Below are 14,967 nucleotides of genomic sequence, written 5' to 3'. Positions count from 1 at the left end.
AGCTGGGCTACGGTCCCGCACACCGTTAGGCCGTCTTCCGCTCACGCCCCAACATCGTGCAGCCCGCCTCCAGTGGTGTCGCGACAGGCGTGAATGGAGGGACGAATGGAGACGTGTCGTTTTCAGCGATGAGAGTCGCTTTTGCCTTGGTACCAATGATGGTCGTATGCGTGTTTGGCGCCGTGCAGGTGAGCGCCACAATCAGGACTACATACGACCGAGGCACACAGGGCCAACATCCGGCATCATGGTGTGGGGAGCGATCTCCTACACTGGCCGTACACCTCTGGTGATCGTCGAGGGGACACTGAATAGTGCACGGTACATCCAAACCGTCATCGAACCCATCGTTCTACCATTCCTAGACCGGCAAGGGAACTTGCTGTTCCAACAGGACAATGCACGTCCGCATGTATCCCGTGCCACCCAACGTGCTCTAGAAGGTGTAAGTCAACTACCCTGGCCAGCAAGATCTCCGGTTCTCTCCCCCATTGAGCATGTTTGGGACTGGATGAAGCGTCGTCTCACGCGGTCTGCACGTCCAGCACGAACGCTGGTCCAACTGAGGCGCCAGGTGGAAATGGCATGGCAAGCCGTTCCACAGGACTACATCCAGCATCTCTACGATCGTCTCCATGGGAGAATAGCAGCCTGCATTGCTGCGAAAGGTGGATATACACTGTACTAGTGCCGACTTTGTGCATGCTCTGTTGCCTGTGTCTATGTGCCTGTGGTTCTGTCAGTGTGATCATGTGATGTATCTGACTGCAGGAATGTGTCAATAAAGTTTCCCCTTCCTGGGACAATGAATTCACGGTGTTCTTATTTCAATTTCCAGGAGTGTAGTTATGAGTGATACTGAAGAGCAGCGTTCTGCGAATAGCATTGTTACTATTCCACGTCTTCTCGGCGAATGCCTGCAGCAAGAGGGCGTCAATCAAGAAACTGACATACATTATCTAATAAGATTTCAAAAAATTAACTCACGTTGAAGAAAGTAGACGGGACATTAGCTCTTACCAAGTACGAGAATTGACGGTAGAAGCATTTGGAATATCAGAAGAACACTACATCGTGTTAGAGGCATTGTAACACCTTCAGAGGCTGAGGCGTGAGTACTTTCTTCGATTGACCACGAAAAGGACATAAAAGGGAAGGTAGATTTACTCAAACGGCCGATTTTAATGAAAAGTGGTCTGAAGGACTGTGTTAGAATACTGCACCAGAAGAGAGTATTCTACGACCAGTAATGTCCTTACCCAGCTAAAACACAAAATTGCGTATGAGAGCTCGTAAATGTTCGTTATTCGTCTTCTAATGATCATCAGACTCAAGTTCAGGAAATGTAGCGACCGACGCAAATGACGTATGAAACGAAGGGATACTGACGCTACGAGAGCTACATTTCGTCAGCTATTTCATTTATAGCATACGGAGGACCATAAGTCTGTGGTTCAATTGGAAGGAATCATGATGATACGAACAAATATAGTTGGTAGTATACCAAGGGAAATGATGGTCTGAATGTAAGTGCAGCTACTGTTATACAGCTTTCATTAGCGTTTTGGATGATTGGTGCAATGACGAGGAATCTAATACAACTGCAAATATAAATTCCTTCTGGAGGTAGTTAACACTCCTGGTCTTAAAACGAGTCGTCAGAAGAAGGAACCTGACAGATGCATGCAATTTCTGACGAGCTGCCGTAGATAAACTGCATACATAAGTAACATGATACAATAATCATGCCTCAGATGTAATGAAAATTAATTGTAAGTTTCCGTAACAAGGGTCAAAAGAGCGCATATTCTTCTCGATGATTTTTTTTACACAGGTGAAACTATTTAACATCTGTTAAAGTATTTTACTTTTTGTACAATCATGCATTTTCTCAGTCCTAATCTGTTAGTGGTTCTGGCTTTTTCTACATGGAAAACCAAAAATATTTCTAAATGTATCTTGTAACGTTGGTTTTTACTTTTTATTACGATTGTGAGCTATTCTCTTTGGAATTTACTCTATCATATTGTGGCCTAACGATACAGATATATTCTTCTTATTCTTTTAAGTATAAACCCCTATCTACTAGGTTTATTTAAACTGTTTCTCCTTTATTTTCTCCCAACATTTCTATCATCATTCATTGGTGTCCCTGACTCCTTTCTTCTGTCCAAGTGGATCCAGTCTTCTTGGATTTTCCCTGGAAATCTTTGCAATCATGAAATTCATTTTTGAATGGTGGTGTTTCCCACTATCTTTTCGAGCAATTTGCAGTTCAGGCCTTTGCTGTTTCCTTGAATCTTGTGTAATCTATTTTTAATTTACATAAATTAGAGAACAGTCTTTTTGTATGTCTGTTGGGATACAGACTTCGAATGTGAAAACAATGTCTTCTTTTCCTAATCATATCTATAAACTTTTAAATTTATGTCTCAAGTTCACTTCTTTTCTTTTGCTACTGCCTGTATCCCGCATTGTGCGTAGGGTCGGCTAGGTTAAGTACGGAATTGGCATGGTTAATTTTGAGGGATGGCCGGATGCTCTTCCTGCCACCACCCCAGCCCTTCCCCCGGGGCGGAAGGAGTGTACCCCAGCCGTCTGCGTCTAGCGTAAATAGTGAAAGAGTGTGAATGTGTTGCAAATGTCGAGTCGTGCAACTGGGGCGGGACCTGGGGACCATCCCGGTATTCACCTAGGAGGATGTGGAAACCGCCTAAAAACCACATCCAGGCTGGCCGGCACACCAGCCGTCGTTGTTAATCCGCAATCCGGGGCCAGCGCGCCTACCCGAGTGTAGGAAGCAGCGCGTTAGCGCTCTAGGCTTCCCTGGCGGATTGTGTATCAAGTTTTCTCGAACTTTCTGCCGCTTCCAGTGGTTTAAAATGCACGGGCTCTCGGCCGAGTTCTCCTCGGCCATTGTCCAGTGGTGACTGTCGAATGACTGCTGGTGGCGTCGTAGTACAGCAGCGCTGTCTTCTGTGACGTCAGTGGTGCTCGGTCCAGCGCCATATATGGTAATGTTTGCATTGAACGCTTGTCGCGCCCGCTTGAACTTTTGAATGGCCACATTCTAAGCTGCGCGTAGCTGCAGGGTGTTGTCAGAAATTTTTAACTCAATCGCTTCCTTTACAACAGTCTCCCAAAAACTAGTAGCCCGCGTAATAACAGATGTATCGGCAAATGAAACACTGTGTCCATTTTCTAAAGCTTGTTCCGCTACCGCTAATTTCTTAGGATACGTTAGACGAAAACATCTCTCGCGTTCTACAGGGCGCTGTTCAATAGTACGCACAGTCTGTCAGGTATGGAACTGTCCTCCCCCACACAGTATTTTGTGTACTCCTGGCGTTCTGAGTCTAATATCTTCGACGGCTAATGAGGCCTGTGAAAGACGATGTTGAACTCAGAACATCAGGATTATATACAATGCAGTGTGGATTTGGACAGTTATATATCGGACTGACTGTGTGTACTATTGAACAGCGCCGTGTGGAACACGAGAGATGTTTTCGTCTAGGGTATCCTGAGAAACCAGCGGTGGCGGAACAAGCTTTAGAAAATGGACACCGTGTTGCATTTGCCGAGACATCTGTTCAAATGGCTCTGAGCACTATGGGACTTAACATCTTAGGTCAGCAGTCCCGCAGAACTTAGAACTACTTAAACCTAGCTAACCTAAGGACATCATACACACCCATGCCCGAGGCAGGTTTCGAACCTGCGACCGTAGCAGTCCCGCGGTTCCCGGTTGCAGCGCCTAGAACCGCACGGCGACCACGGCCGGCGAGACATCAGTTATTACGCGGACTACTTGGACAGTGTTATACAAGAAGCGATCGAATTAAAAATTTCTGACAACACCTTCAGTGAAGGCGGCAGCCTGCAGCCAAGCACAGCTTGGAACATGGCAATCGGAAAGTTGAAGCGGAAGCGCAATGAAAGTATTACCAAATATGGCGCTGGTGCGAGCACCAGTGACGTCACTGAAGACAGTGCGGCTACGTAAGGACGGCAGCAGTAATTATTCGACAGTCACAACTTGAAACTGGCCGAGAAAAACTCAGCCGGAAGCTGGTGGATTTTAAACCACTGGACGCGGCTGGAAGGCGGAGAAAATTTTATCAGTATATATCGCGGAGAAGCTATGCATTCGTGTATCACTATTACGATGTCTGCTGTAACATGTTTGCTACTTAACTGATCCCAAAGTTCCCTTAGTTCTTTTCTTTCGGTGAATTCCAGTGGTTACCTCATCACCTTTTTGTATAAAGATTCCGCAGCAAAAGTGCTTCAGGTTGAACTACTGTTGATTGGAATCTGAGAGTGGCATTGAGGGAAACTGGAATCGTACTAAATGAACTTGAAATAATCACTGACTTGCAATGCTGTACGTAGGAGCGATGACACTGACCAGCATAGTTTCTTGTCACGCCCCTCCCCCCCCCCCCTCCCCCCGTCGTCGTCGTGGCCGTGATATGGCAGCTGTTAGCAGCGCGTGCTGCGTGACAGGGCGCGGCAGTCTTTCGTCTGCGTCTGACACGGTGACTGCGCCACGTAAGCGCCGTGGGAAGGACAGGACGGCGGCGACGCCCTGGCGGCGTCCAGCGTCGAGCGAAGGTGGAAGCGGCGGGGGCGTGGCGGGGACGCCTCGGCGTCGCGGCGCATTATCGAATTTTGGGGGCGCCGTCGCTCCCCAGGGGCGCACGCTGCCCTGCCCGACTCCCACACTCTTACACAAGTCACCGCCCAGTGGCCACTACGGTACTATTAAACTCGAAGCTGTCGGCGGGTCTGTGGGTCTATGTAACGTACGCTCAGCTTCACCGCCAGCATCTTGTCCTTGGATACTGCGGTCAATGTTAGCAGCACTGTCAGGTTACTCACTAACGATTACGTCGTTTATACGTAATTACACTTCATTGGTTCTGTAACTTTGTAATACATAGTTAAGTGAGGCACTGCTTTACACAGTCACGTATATTAAGTATCTAGGATTTACGATGCAAATCGACATGAAGCTGAACGATGACGTAATATCGATTGTAGGGAAGGCGAATGATCGACTTACTGGGCAACAGCGCTTGCAGGTGACTTATGCGACGCCTTCTTGAGTAGTGATCCGGTGTTTGGTATCACCATCGTCTCGAATTAAAGGAAGGCTGCGAAGGCATTCAAAGGCTGCATTGTCGTTACGTTCGATCAATCAACGAGTATTATGGAAATACTCCACAAACTCAAATGCTGATTTGAAAAATTGCCGTGTTACCACTTTGAGCTGCTGATAAAGTTCTTTATTTACACAAACGGTGTCAGTCGACTGGCCATTATCAGGTTCATGTAAGTATTTACAGCATCATGTATGGTGCAATATGAAACCATTAATGTAACTGTTACGATATCGTAACATAAATTACGATTTTACACACACACACACACACACACACACACACACACAAACACACACACACACATACATACACCACGTCAGTCTATAAAAACTGACTATACGGGGTCTATGTGCTATGAGTGTTAATACCGACTTCTGTTTGTGGTGTGTGTTCTTTAAGACCTTCAGTACACACATCATCAGATTATTTGACTTATCGCTGTAACGAAGTAGGTGAGTATCAGCAGTATGTCTTGTGGTCTTATTGTGGCGTGTTTATCTGCTGCCGGTAGGGCAGATGATAGAAATGGTATTTGCACGCTTAGAGTAGCTCATTGACGGTGACCGACTTTAAACAGAACCTGATTAATTTTGAATTGTCACACACATTTATTAATATAATAAAAAACATAGGTATTACATAACTTGATTCTGGATGCTGTTTACAATTGACAATCTGAAGTTCCTTTGGTCTTGGTACATTAATCTTATTCTCACATATCACTGATACTTGACAAAGTGTCTATACATTTCTCTTCATGGCTATGTACCGGAATATGATAATCTTCTTAGGTGCAGACTGAAACTTGATTACAGACTAATGTAGACTGACTAATTGGAGGTCTGTACACTCGTTATAATACCTCGAGCATTCAGGTATCACTGCGCGAGTGTGATCCGAGAGGAGAAAAGGTTCTACGTTAGCAGCAATCTCATTGGCTACGTTACATATTAATACGCGGATCGGCGGAAGCAGAATTTGGTCCGTCTCTAAGACAGCGCCATCTCGTCGTGCGGACATGGACGAGCGCTGCGCCTGCGCTGTTGTGCTTAGCGGGGAGCGCTCTGTTGGGAAAGTTGTGTACGCGCTGACTACGCGGAACTATGTACACAACACTGTTGAACATGAATGAGTACACTAGCTGGTCCAGGTTTTATAGACGACCAGCAGTGATACAAGGTACCCTCCGCCATGCATCATGCGACGGCCAGTGGAGTATATATCTAAATGCAGGTGGAAATTCCGAGCGCTGTCACCAGTTGTCAGTGGTCGAAGTCATCTAGCGTAGTGAGTGACAGTTAGTTTTATATTTGGGAAAATGGAATTTAATAATGGCGTGTGGCTCAATGGCAGAGAGCAAGTATTTAGATTGGACCCCACATTGCCGCCTTGCACGCCCTTAGCCTTTCCCAGTTATCCAAAGGGGAATAAAAAGAATCTACAGTTTAATGTGCAATCCGAACAACACTTGTACTGGCTTACCACGTCTTTTGAGAGGTGAAGATTAGATTAAAGGCCGACTGAAAATTTTTTATGTAGGATAAGAAATCCGATAGTAACCGCTGTGACATTGATGGTAAAATTCTGGAACCTATCATTTCCACTAAATACATGGCGACGATGCTGAAATGCTATATCAAAGAGCATTAATACGTTAAATCGTTAATTGCGAAGGTGGATGGACGATTTGTTTTATCGGAAAGAACACTGGAAAGCACAGCGCATCTATTAAAGAAGCTCTTGTAACAGCCTAATGTGAACTATTCTCAAGTATCGATCCCTTGGTTGGGATCTTCACATAACCTGACCGAAGTTGTTGTAACACAGATATCGAATTCAAGTGGTAATTATTGAAAGTCCTAATTTTCCTTTATTCTGCTTTATTTATTAACTTACCAGCATCAGCTGATTTAGACCTGTATGACTAATTATTAAACTAGCCACGTTGTTACAAGTTATGTTTGTGAAATGATTACTTTATGATGATCATAGAGAGCGAAATTAATTGATCGTGGTAGCCTAATAAACGTAACCTAAGTAAGGGAAAAGTCATTCCATACAACAATTTAGTTTTTTCATTGCATAGGTCCTGTTGAAAGGAAAGTATGAAATTTTATGTTTAAAATTCCATCGACGACAATGTTATTGTAAGCGAGACACAACCTTGGAGTAGGAAAGTAAATCGTCCGTGTCTTGTTTAAAACTTTCCGACACTTGCCTTAAGCCATGTAAGGAATCCACAGGCAAAATGAACCTGGATGGTCATAAGGGGAATGTGAGCCCAGCGTCTCACCGGCAAGTTACCTCGTTCGCTTTTCCCGTAGAGAGCATGAGAATAAGATACGAAATATTATCAAAAGTAGAGAAACCTACAAACCAACACAATCGAAGAACACCTCAAGTGGACAAGGGTGTTTCACGAAACACCCTCCACCTTCATATTACGGAATTTGTTTGTGAGCGCCCATCTGCTATATTACATCTTATTGGAGGAACAGAGGGAATGAACTTACTGATGAAATTCAGTGTTGACTGTCTTCGATGGAGTTCGGCATCCTCAGCATTTAAGTGTTCCTCGTTTAAATTTTCCAAGAGGGAGTGCTAATGGTAGCTAGTGTGTGCCTTGTGTGTTTCAGGGAACTGTAACTAAGCACTGCATGGCTGGCACCTTATATTGAGCTGTTTTCGGGCTTAATCCTTTTTCCTGGCACTCGGTCTATTTAATAAATTAAATAGTAAATGGAAATCGGGGCAGAATTGGTACCTCATTTTAGATTATATGTCTGAAGATGCTGTTTTATGCATGTTAACTTTATTACCTTCCTATTTTAGGGTACTAAAACCAATTGTATTTTTTTTGTCGTCAGTCTACTGAATGGTTTGATGCGGCCCGGCACGAATTACTTTCCTGTCCTAACCTCTTCATCTCAGAGTAGCACTTGCAACCTAGGCCCTCAATTATTTGCTTGACGTATTCCAATCTCTGTCTTCCTCTACAGTTTTTGCCCTCTACGGCTCCCTCTAGTACCATGGAAGTCATTCCCTCATGTCTTAGCAGATGTCCTATCATCCTGTCCCTTCTCCTTATCAGTGTTTTCCACATATTCCTTTCCTCTCCGATTCTGCGTAGAACCTCCTCATTCCTTACCTTATCAGTCCACCTAATTATCAACATTCGTCTGTAGCACCACATCTCAAATGCTTCGATTCTCTTCTATTCCGGTTTTCCCACAGTCCATATTTCACTACCATAGAATGCTGTACTCCAGACGTACATCCTCAGAAATTTCTTCCTCAAATTAAGGCCGGTATTTGTTTTTAGTAAACTTCTCTTGGCCAGAAATGCCTTTTTGCCATAGCGAGTCTGCTTTTGATGTCATCCTTGCTCCGTCCGTCATTGGTCATTTTACTGCCTAGGTAGCAGAATTCCTTAACTTCATTGACTTCGTGACCATCAATCCTGATGTTAAGTTTCTCGCTGTTCTCATTTCTACTACTTCTCATTACCTTCGTCTTTCTCCGATTTACTCTCAAACCATACTGTGTACTCATTAGACTGTTCATTCCGTTCAGCAGATCATTTAATTCTTCTTCACTTTCACTCAGGTTAGCAATGTGACCAGCGAATCGTATCATTGATATCCTTTAACCTTGTATTTTAATTCCACTCCTGAACCTTTCTTTTATTTCCATCATTTCTTCCTCGATGTACAGATTGAACAGTAGGGGCGAAAGGCTACAGCCTTGTCTTACACCCTTCTTAATACGAGTACTTCGTTCTTGATCGTCCACTCTTATTATTCCCTCTTAGTTGTTGTAAATATTGTATATGACCCGTCTCTCCCTATAGGTTACCCCTACTTTTTCAGAATCTTGAAGAGCTTGCACCATTTCATATTGTCGAAGGCTTTTTCCAGGTCGACAAATCCTATGAACGTGTCTTGATTTTTCTTTAGCCTTGCTTCCATTATTAGCCGTAACGTCAGAATTGCCTCTCTCGTGCCTTTACTTTTCCTGAAGCCAAACTGATCTCCATCTAGCGCATTCTCAATTTTCTTTTCCATTCTTCTGTATATTATTCTTGTAAGCAGCTTCGATGCATGAGCTGTTAAGCTGATTGTGCGATAATTCTCGCACTTGTCAGCTCTTGCCGTCTTCGGAATTGTGTGGATGATGCTTTTCCGAAAGTCAGATGGTATGTCGCCGGACTCATATATTCTACACACCAACGTGAATAGTCGTTTTGTTGCCACTTCCCCTAATGATTTTAGAAATTCTGATGGAATGTTATCTATTCCTTCTGCCTTATTTGACCGTAAGTCCTCCAAAGCTCTTTTAAATTCCGATTCTAATACTGGATCCCCTATCTCTTCTAAATCGACTCCTGTTTCTTCTTCTATCACATCAGACAAATCTTCACGATCATAGAGGCTTGCAATGTATTCTTTCCACCTATCTGCTCTCTCCTATGCATTTAACAGTGGAATTCCCGTTGCACTCTTAATGTTCCTACCGTTGCTTTTAATGTCACCAAAGGTTGTTTTGACTTTCCTGTATGCTGAGTCTGTCCTTCCGACAATCATATCTTTTTCGATGTCTTCACATTTTTCCTGCAGCCATTTCGTCTTAGCTTCCCTGCGCTTCCTATTTATTTCATTCCTCAGCGACTTGTATTTCTGTATTCCTGATTTTCTCGGAACATGTTTGTACTTCCTCCTTTCATCAATCAACTGAAGTATTTCTTCTGTTACCCATGGTTTCTTCGCAGTTACCTTCTTTGTACCTATGTCTTCCTTCCCAACTTCTGTGATGGCTCTTTTTACAGACGTCCAATCTTCTTCAGCTGTGTTGCCTACTGCGCTATTCCTTATTGCTGTATCTATAGCGTTAGAGAACTTCAAACGTATCTCGTCATTCCTTAGAACTTCCGTATCCCACTTCTTACCGTATTGATTCTTCCTGACTAATGTCTTGAACTTCAGCCTACTCTTCATCACTATTATATTGTGATCTGAGTCTATATCTGCTCCTGGGTACGCCTTAAAATGCAGTATCTGATTCCGGAATCTCTGTCTGACCATGATGTAATCTAATTGAAATGTTCCTGTATCTCCCGGCCTTTTCCAAGTATACCTCCTCCTCTTGTGATTCTTGAACAGGGTATTCGCTATTACTAGCTGAAACTTGTTACAGAACTCAATTAGCCTTTCTCTTCTTTCATTCCTTGTCCCAAGCCCATATTCACCTGTAACCTTTTCTTCTACTCCTTCCCCTACAACTGCATTCCAGTCGCCCATGACTATTAGATTTTCGTCCCCCTTTACATACTGCATTACCCTTTCAATATCCTCATCCACTTTCTCTATCTGTTTATCTTCAGCTTGCGACGTCGGCATGTATACCTGAACTATCGTTGTCGGTGTTGGTGTGCTGTCGATTCTGATTAAAACGACCCGGCCACTGAACTGTTCACAGTAACACACCTCTGCCCTACCTTCCTATTCATAACGAATCCTACACCTGTTATACCATTTTCTGCTGCTGTTGATATTACCCGATACTCATCTGACCAGAAATCCTTGTCTTTCTTCCACTTCACTTCACTGACCCCTACTATATCTAGATTGAGCCTTTGCATTTCCCTTTTCAGATTTTCTAGTTTCCCTACCACGTTCAAGCTTCTGACATTCCACGCCCCGACTCGTAGGACATTATCCTTTCGTTGATTATTCAATCTTTTTCTCATGGTAACCTCCCTCTTGGCAGTCCCCTCCCGGAGATCCGAATGGGGGACTATTCCGGAATCTTTTGCCAATGGAGAGATCATCATGATACTTCTTCAACTACAGGCCACATGTCCTGTGGATACACGTTACGTGTCTTTAATGCAGTGGTTTCCATTGCCTTCTGCATCCTCATGTCGTTGATCATTGCTGATTATTCCGCCTTTAGGGGCAATTTCCCACACCTAGGACAAGAGAGTGCCCTGAACCTCTATCCACTCCTCCGCCCTCTTTGACAAGGCCGTTGGCAGAATGAGGCTGACTTCTTATGCCGGAATCTTCGACCGCCAATGCTGATTATTTATCAAATTTTAGGCAATGGTGGGGATCGAACCCGGGACCGAAGACGTTTTAATTATCAATCAAAGACGCTGTTTTGGGGACAGTTCAACAGTTACTTAATGGCGCCTCTGAAATTATTTTTCATCACTGGAGTTTTCAAAACAATGTTGGGTGCATTCAAATGTTGTTTGGTAATGTAACTTACTGGCAACTCTGAACTATCATGCAACACTTTTGTTTGTAAAATAATTTTGCTAAGTGGTCTAACCTGCTTTGGTATGCTTTAAATGTTTTGGATTCTCCTTTCTTGGCACAGCTGAATTATCTTGCATTAGCTCCTATTTAAGATAATGTTACCAAGTGGTCCTATAGGCTTAGGGAGCATTTAAATGATTTTTTTATATTGTATCTTATAAGCGTCTATAGACTACCTAGCGTTACTTGTATTATGAAATAATTTTGACAAATGGTCTTATCTGTTGGGCGCATTTAAATAACTCCATATGTTGTTCTTGACCGATGTCTTTTTAATATTTTGGTTTTGGTGGCGTTACAGTGGAGTAATTGTACTGAAGGTACTCAGCTTACCAGTGTGTGCTTGGTGTACTTTTTTTTTTTTTTTTTTTTTTTTTTTTTTTTTTTTTTTTTTTTTTTTTTTTTTTTGCTGAGTCTGGGCCCAATAGTTTAAGATTCCCCGGTCACCACATCCCTATAGTGTTTGAGATTCCTTATTCCCCTCTGCTCCATTTGCGGCTCATAATTTTGTACGAATTTAACACTCTCTGCCTGACAACATCCCAGCAACTGTATACAACGTATAAAGTTTTAATTATCACTTAGAAAAAATAAGTTTTCATAATTTTATGCTTGTTTTGGATATTTGCCTAAACCATTGGAACACTTTTGAAGTCTCGTCGCCACATGACTGTAGCACGCCAGTGGAAGATTAAAATAATGGCAGAACCAAGTAAAGCGTAGTATCGAGCGGTAGTTCCGTTTGTACATATGACGGGGAACAATGCTACAACAGTCCACGCTAAGTTGAATGAACATCAATGACCCAATGACTAGGTGCCACAGACGCTCCCAGTGTGGTCAAGCCTCAATGACGCTGAACGCTCTGCCTGTGGAGGATCAGGAATAAGGTACTTGACTGACTTTGAGGTCATTCGCTATCAGGCGAGGATGCTCACAAGAAAGGAAGGTCGCGGCATATACGTCACAGTTGAAAGTACGACACGTGGCAAGTCTTAAGACTGCTAGCAGCTGCCTCCAGCGGAGAGCGAGTAACTATTTCAGACGAGTTTAATAAGTCTTGACTGCACGTTGAAATGCCTGCATGCTCTCGATAGCACCGGAAAATGTTGAGACCTGTAGTGGGTACCTTTTCATTAACATAATGATTCCCCGTGGGGGCTCCACAAAGCCGAGCGTTTGTGAAGTATGGCGGTCTAGGCGACTAGTGTGATGTCGTAAGTTCGTTGTGGGGTCCGTATTTCTCTCGCAAAGATGCTTAAAACGTAGTTGTAACTCGCTCGTAGAGATCCAAGTGAGGTAATGGTCACTATGTGTTCCGGCCGCTGTGACCGAGCTGTTCTGGGCGCTTCAGTCCGGAACAGCGCTGCTGCTACTGTCGCAGGTTCGAATCCTGCCTCGAGCATTGATGTGTGTGATGTCCTTAGGTTAGTTGGGTTTAAGTAGTTCTAAGTCTAGAGTACTGATGAACTCAGATGTTAAGTGCCATAGTGCTTAGAGCCATTTGAACCTTTTTTTTCACTATGTGTGTATATTTCTGTAAGGATCATTCTGGCGTTGACGATTGTAGCGTGATAGGTAGCGTGCTGCACTTCTTATACAATTTTCGCAAGATCGATAGTTATTCGGAATAAGTTTGTTTCTTGCTCTTCTTTTTCCTTCCTGTTCGCTGGATGCTACTGTCTACTGAAGTTTACTTTATTCGTTATACAGTTATGTAAGAGCTTTAAAGCCTATAATATAATACATCATATAATACATTTCCACATCTATTTTCATTTACTAGCTTCATTTTAGACTTGATCAGTTCGAGGTCAGTCACAAAGACGGTGTTGAGACACTGTATTTTGTGCCTGATACAGCTCTTATTCTGAAGAATGTGAAAAACCATTTAATTGTTTCCGGCCACATTAGTCTTCTCAAACAAGTTGTTGAAGACAGTAATTTGCCACTTCCACCTGTTTCCATTGGGCCTGTTGTAAAAAATGTTCATATGTGTGTGAAATCTTATGGGACTTAACTGCTAAGGTCATCAGTCCCTATGCTTACACACTACTTAACCTGAATTATCCTAAGGACAAACACACACACCCATGCCCGAGTGAGGACTCGAACCTCCGACGGGAACAGCTGCATAGTCCATGACTGTTGTAAGGATATATGATTTTGACAAGGAGAAAAATTGGTTGTTGCTTGGAACCTACGAGGAAATGTTATAAGAGCAGGGTATTACGATAAATTGAAACTTGGTCTTGCTTAAGCGCCTTTAAAATAATAGTTTTGCAGCAGCAATTAAGAATACAGTAGAACAATAGATACTGTAAAGTTCTACTGCATTAACTGCATATTTCATACACATAATTTTCCGGTGGTTTAAATTAATGACCTGGAGGAATGTATAAAACTGTTGAAGGCAAGCACGGTGATGCTCTGGAGGTCCCCACGAGTGTTACTACGCTGTCTCAAAATCTGAACAGAGGTAGCAACAAGAAAAGTAGCAGTTCTGGCAACAAACACAGCAATTAACACACAGATTTGTCTTCTGAATGAAAGAGGCCTTTCTTTGTGCGGGCTTTCTCAAGTTCCCCTGGAAATACACTCCTGGAAATGGAAAAAAGAACACATTGACACCGGTGTGTCAGACCCACCATACTTGCTCCGGACACTGCGAGAGGGCTGTACAAGCAATGATCACACGCACGGCACAGCGGACACACCAGGAACCGCGGTGTTGGCCTTCGAATGCCGCTAGCTGCGCAGCATTTGTGCACCGCCGCTGTCAGTGTCAGCCAGTTTGCCGTGGCATACGGAGCTCCATCGCAGTCTTTAACACTGGTAGCATGCCGCGACAGCGTGGACGTGAACCGTACGTGCAGTTGACGGACTTTGAGCGAGGGCGTATAGTGCGCATGCGGGAGGCCGGGTGGACGTACCGCCGAATTGCTCAACACGTGGGGCGTGAGGTCTCCACAGTACATCGATGTTGTCGCCAGTGGTCGGCGGAAGGTGCACGTGCCCGTCGACCTGAGACCGGACTGCAGCGACGCACGGGTGCACGCCAAGACCGTAGGATCCTACGCAGTGCCGTAGGGGACCGCACCGCCACTTCCCAGCAAATTAGGGACATTGTTGTTCCTGGGGTATCGGCGACGACCATTCGCAACCGTCTCCATGAAGCTGGGCTACGGTCCCGCACACCGTTAGGCCGTCTTCCGCTCACGCCCCAACATCGTGCAGCCCGCCTCCAGTGGTGTCGCGGCAGGCGTGAATGGAGGGACGAATGGAGACGTGTCGTCTTCAGCGATGAGAGTCGCTTCTGCCTTGGTGCCAATGATGGTCGTATGCGTGTTTGCGCCGTGCAGGTGAGCGCCACAATCAGGACTGCATACGACCGAGTCACACAGGGCCAACACCCGGCATCATGGTGTGGGGAGCGATCTCCTACACTGGCCGTACACCTCTGGTGATCGTCGAGGGGT

The sequence above is a fragment of the Schistocerca gregaria genome, chromosome 2 (assembly GCF_023897955.1).
Source record: "Schistocerca gregaria isolate iqSchGreg1 chromosome 2, iqSchGreg1.2, whole genome shotgun sequence".
NCBI classification, from domain to species: domain Eukaryota; kingdom Metazoa; phylum Arthropoda; class Insecta; order Orthoptera; family Acrididae; genus Schistocerca; species Schistocerca gregaria.
The sequence above is the reverse complement of the archived record's forward strand: the minus strand, read 5'-3'. Positions refer to the sequence as shown.